Genomic DNA, 5,000 nt, shown 5'->3' on the forward strand with positions numbered 1-5,000 from the left:
AGAGAAAGAGAGAAAAGAGAAGAGGAGAGAAAGAGAGAAAAGAGAAGAGGAGAGAGAGAGAAAAGAGAAGAGGAGAGAAAAGAGAAGAGGAGAGAAAAGAGAAGAGGAGGGAAAAGAGAAGAGGAGAGAAAAGAGAAGAGGAGAGAGAGAGAGAGCAAGCAAATAAGTAAGCAAGCAAGCAAAGGAGAGACAGAGAGAGAGAGACTTAGAAAATGAGAAACGTCGCAGATGAAGACAAGTAAATACGAAACCGCGGGAGGCGGCGACGAGGAAGGGAAAGGAGGCAGGAATGAATCATGATAATACATTAAGCGGCAAACGACAAAACGTCTACACGATGTTACTTGGTTAATGATAAACGTTAGAGCGCCACGACCACCCTCATCATTACGATTGGGGTACCCTTACTCTCCCTCTCCCCCGCGGCTACCCTTTTCCCCCTTCCCCCTTCCCCCCCCTCCCTTCCCTCCTCTTCCCGCTCCTCCTCCCCTCCTCCTTCCTCTTTCCTCCCCTCCCCTCCCCCCCCTCCCTCCTCCCCCCCTTCCTCCTCCTACCCCCTCTCCTCCTCCTCCTACCCCTTCCCTCCTCCTCCTACCCCTTCTCCTCCTCCCTTTTTCCCCCATTTTCCTCCTCCTCCTACCCCCTTCTCCTCCTCCTCCTTCCCTCCTCTCCTTCTCCTTCCCTCCTCTCCTCCTCCTTCCCTCCTCTCCTCCTCCTTCCCTCCTCTCCTCCTCCTTCATCCTCCTCCGCCCACCCCTCCGGTTCGGCCCAGGAGGCGAAGTGTTATTACCTGGAAAACCGGCCCGGTGTAACATGATGGATACTAGGTTGTATTAGAGATAATTTTGCACATTTTTTCCTTTTTTTAGGGTGTGTGGTGTGCGGGGGGGGGGGGTGGTGTGGTGTGTTGGGGTGTGTGTGTGTGTGTGTGTGTGTGTGTGTAGAGAGAGAGAGAGAGAGAGAGAGAGAGAGAGAGAGAGAGAGAGAGAGAGAGAGAGAGAGAGAGAAAGAGAAAGAGAGAGGGGGGAGAGAGAGTGGGGGTGGGGAGAGAGAGAGAGGGAAGAGAGAAGGAGGGAGGGAGGAGGCTAGCGAGCGAGCGAGCGAATGGATGAGGGAGCAAGTACGCGTGCATATATGTGCGTGCGAATGTACACGTATGTATGAATATTTACGCATACGTGTTTAGATGCCCATTGCTCTCGGATTGCAGATTGGATTCGCGCGGTTAGTGGCGTCGAGTCGTGCATTCATTTTCCTTTTGCTGCGCTGGGTTGCAAGTTGCATTTGTATTCTTTGCGGGGCGGGTTACGTGATTCCGTGCGTTGTGAAAGTCGCAGGTAATTGTATTTGAGCGGTATGCTGTCCTGCCTTGTGGAAGCTTAGTCTGGTAGGAGGCGCGGGCAGTGGGCGGCTAAAAGAGGACTTAAAATGATTGTCACTATATATGTGTGTGTGTATGTGTATGTATGTACGAGTGTGTGTGTGCGTTTGTGTGTATGTTTTATTTTTTTAAGATATTTATTTTTTTCCCCTTTTTTCTTTTCTTTTTTTTTTTGGAAAAAATAAGGGGCAGGAGAAGAAAGGAAGAGAGGGGGGGAAAAGGAAAGAAAAGAGAAAGAGAGAAAGAGAGAGGAGGAGGGGGAGATAGGAAGAGGAAGAGGCAGGAAAAGGGAAAGGGGAAGAAATAGGGAGGCATCTAGGAAGGTAGATGACATGAGACCGGAATCGCAATAGGGAAGATATGAGATAGGAAGGGAGAGGGAGAGAGAAATGGAAAATGGAAGTGGAGAGAGCCAGGCAGACAGAAGAAGATGGGAGAGAGAAAGAGAACAATTGAACTTGCGTCTTAAATCCAGAAAGTCTACGTTTCCCTGAAAAAGCAGCGTGAAGTTATTCACCCCCCCCCCCCTCTCTCTCTCTCTCTCTCTCTCTCTCTCTCTCTCTCTCTCTCTCTCTCTCTCTCTCTCTCCCCTTTTTTCTCTCTTTCTCCCTTCTTTCCTCTTCCCCTCCCCCCCCTTTTTCCCCCTTTCTCTTCTCTCCTCCCCCCTCTCTCTCTCTCTCTCTCTCTCTCTCTCTCTCTCTCTCTCTCTCTCTCTCTCTCTCTCTCTCCCCCCTCCTCCCTCCCTCCCCCCCTCCCTCCCTTTTCCTCCCTCCCTCCCTTTTCTTTTCTTCTCTCTCTCCCTTCTCTCTCTCCCCTTTCTCTCTCTCTCTCTCTCTCTCTCCCCTTTTCCCTCCCTCCCTCCCTCCCCCCCCCTTCCCCCTCCTCCCCCCCCTTTTCTCTTCTCCCTCTTTTGCTTCAAATCCCTCCTCCCTCCCTCCCCTTTTTTCCCCCTCCCTCCCTCCCTCCTTTCCCCACTCTCCCTGGTCTTCTTGTCTTTTCCCCCCTCTTCCCCCTCCCCCTCTCTTCCTTCCTCCTCTTCCTTCCTCCCTCTTCCTCTCTCCCCTCTCCCTCTTTCCCCCTTCCTCCCCCTTTCCCCCCCCCACTCCTCACTCCAGCTACCGAATACATAAAGGAAGACCAAGAGATCGTTAAAGAGAAAGAAAGAAAAAAAATGAAGGTCATTGGCCCCGCTGAGATGCTCCCGTTTTTACCTTTTTTTCTCTCTCTCTTTCTTGTTTTTTTTTTCTTCTTCTCTCCGTGTAAAGAAGTTGGGGAATGGGTGGCAACGTTTTACATCTCTCGGAACATCTTAAGACGGTGTTAATTGTCTTGACGGAAAGAAGAGTGAAAGAAAGAGGTAGAGGGAAGGGGGGAGAAGAATAGACATAAATGGGCAAAGTGAAAATGTAAGAAGTGGGAGGGAAGGAGAGAGAGGAGGGAGAGAGAAACGGAGAGAGGAAGAGGGGGTTTAAAAGGGAGAGAATGAATTTAATATAAATATATATATATATATATATATATATATATATATAAAAAAAAAAAAAAAAAAACAACACACACACACACACACACACACACACCCAAAAAAAAAAGAAAGAGAAGAGAGAAAAAAAAAAGAGAGAGAGAGAGAGAGAGAGAGAGAGAGAGAGAGAGAGAGAGAGAGAGAGAGAATTGGTTGGGTGGGAGAGGGAGCATTGGAGGGGGTTGGGGGGAGGGGAACAGAACAACTTCTTGCAGCGACCGGGCTTTTTATCGCGTTATTGTGCCTCGTGCGCCCGGAGGCACGCGTTTGCTTTCACCCGGGCGCCGAGATCGATTGTCCACACCCGGGAGTAGATCGAAGGATGCTCCGCCGTGCGTATGAGGTGGGCGGTGGGCGGTGGGCGGCTCGGGGGAGGATGCCGCGACGGAGGAGGGCGGGCGTCACGTTTGGACTGCTGGCGATGCGGTGCCCTCTGCCGCGACGGGCGTGGAAGGGCTTGGGCGAGGAATGGAAGAGGAAAGGGTGATGAAGAAATGGGTTGTGCGAGAGAGCGAGTGCGTGGGTGAGTGGGAGAGAGGGGGGGGGTCCTGGTGGGAGGTGTAGTGTGTGTGTGTGTGTGTGTGTGTGTGTGTGTGTGTGTGTGTGTGTGTGGCACTGTATGATTGTACTTGTCTCCCGAGCTCGAGTGTTATGTTTGTGTGTGCTTGTGATCAAAATGCATTTTATATTTTTAATCAGAAAGGAAAATCCCCTCATCCTCTGCGGCGTAGACAACAGTAATTGTTACCACTCCTTGGGCGGGAAAAAATATAATAAAATTCAGCGCGGAGAAATATTTTACCTCCGACACTGAGAATGTTTTCGCTCGTATAACTCAAGAGAGCGGCAAACGACTGGAGGGAGACTGCGTGACGTGGTTTGTTTATGTAGTCCTCCTCGGCGTGTGGAGTCGGGGAAGGGAGGGGGGAAGGGGGGGCGAGGAAGGCGGTAGCGGAGGGGAGACGGCGAGGAAGGCAGGGAGATGATGTGCGATTATGGACGGGTGTGTGGGTTACTCTTGAACTTATTCAAACTTGTTCTAGACTTATCTTTAAGAGCAATTACTCCCTCCCTCGCCCTCTCTCCCCAGTGCCCGCCCCCCTCTCCTCTCTCCCTAGTGCCCGCCCCCCTCTCCTCTCTCCCTAGTGCCCGCCCCCCTCTCCTTTCTCCCTAGTGCCCGCCCCCCCTTTCTCCCCCTCCCCCTCCATGCTTAATTCCCCTGTTACCTCCTGCCGCGTCCACCGTCCGCGCCCGGCAGTGTCTCGCGAGCGCTCGAGGGGCGGGCTTCCCACGGCTCGTATGGAGTCCTGGTGCCAGTTTTATGACAGGCATTAGAACACAGCGCACGACTCGCCTCAGTGTTCTCCCTCGGATCCCTGGCTGATCGGATATGCGCGGCACGGAGGAAGGAGGATTTGGAGTGAGGTGCTGCTTCGAACGCCCGGGCTCGCTTTTACCTATGTCTCACTTTTTTTCTGTTGGTTTCTACCTCACCTCCCCCCCCCCCTCTTTCTTCCATTCTTTGACCATTGATTGATCTTTTCGCCTGCTCGTTCACCCAGTACGCTTAACCCGCCTACTCACATACCCACCCATTTACTCACACGCCCTCCCACCTACTCGTCTTTCTGATTATTTTTCCCCTCAACTTTGTCTTTAGCTCTCTGTAACGCTTTCCAGTTTTCCTCTCTCTCCCCACCATCCTTGGTTCCTTCTTTTCCTTTTCTATTTCCCGTCCCCCCTCTGTATCCATCTTCCCTTCTCTGTTTCCCTCTTCCTCCTCCGCTGGTGTCCTCACCTTGCGGGCTACTTCATGCCCTTGTATCTCAAAGTATTTGTTGAGATTCGCCGAAGAACAGAACTTGGCCAGAACATCTTTGTTCTCATTTTCTGTGGACGGAATGAGCTCCCTCCTCTCACTCCCTCCTATTCCACTCCCCTCTCCACCCCCCCTTTACTCCCCCTACTCCCCCTCCACTGATAAAGGCAAACGGTTGAAGGGAAATAAAACGAGAGGTCTTGGCGTTTTTCAAATCACACCGATTCGAAAACCTGTCTCGGATCAGTAAAGTAGCAAACTTGTCTTGCGAGGAGCTA

At 51.7% G+C, this 5,000-nt stretch overlaps 1 protein-coding gene and 1 long non-coding RNA gene across 15 annotated transcripts in view; one reads left to right on the forward strand and one right to left on the reverse strand.

The window, feature by feature from the left end:
- cnc (NFE2 like bZIP transcription factor cap-n-collar) overlaps window positions 1–5,000 on the forward strand; it is a 426,727-nt gene that overhangs the window by 154,493 nt on the left and 267,234 nt on the right. The window lies entirely within an intron of this gene.
- LOC138866725 (uncharacterized) overlaps window positions 4,132–5,000 on the reverse strand; it is a 78,439-nt gene continuing 77,570 nt past the window's right edge. Inside the window, exon 3 of the long non-coding RNA XR_011399647.1 lies at window positions 4,132–5,000. This exon is cut by the window's right edge and continues 286 nt beyond it. This is a non-coding gene — a long non-coding RNA (uncharacterized lncRNA).

The sequence above is a fragment of the Penaeus vannamei genome, chromosome 26 (genome assembly GCF_042767895.1).
Source record: "Penaeus vannamei isolate JL-2024 chromosome 26, ASM4276789v1, whole genome shotgun sequence".
NCBI classification, from domain to species: Eukaryota; Metazoa; Arthropoda; class Malacostraca; order Decapoda; family Penaeidae; genus Penaeus; species Penaeus vannamei.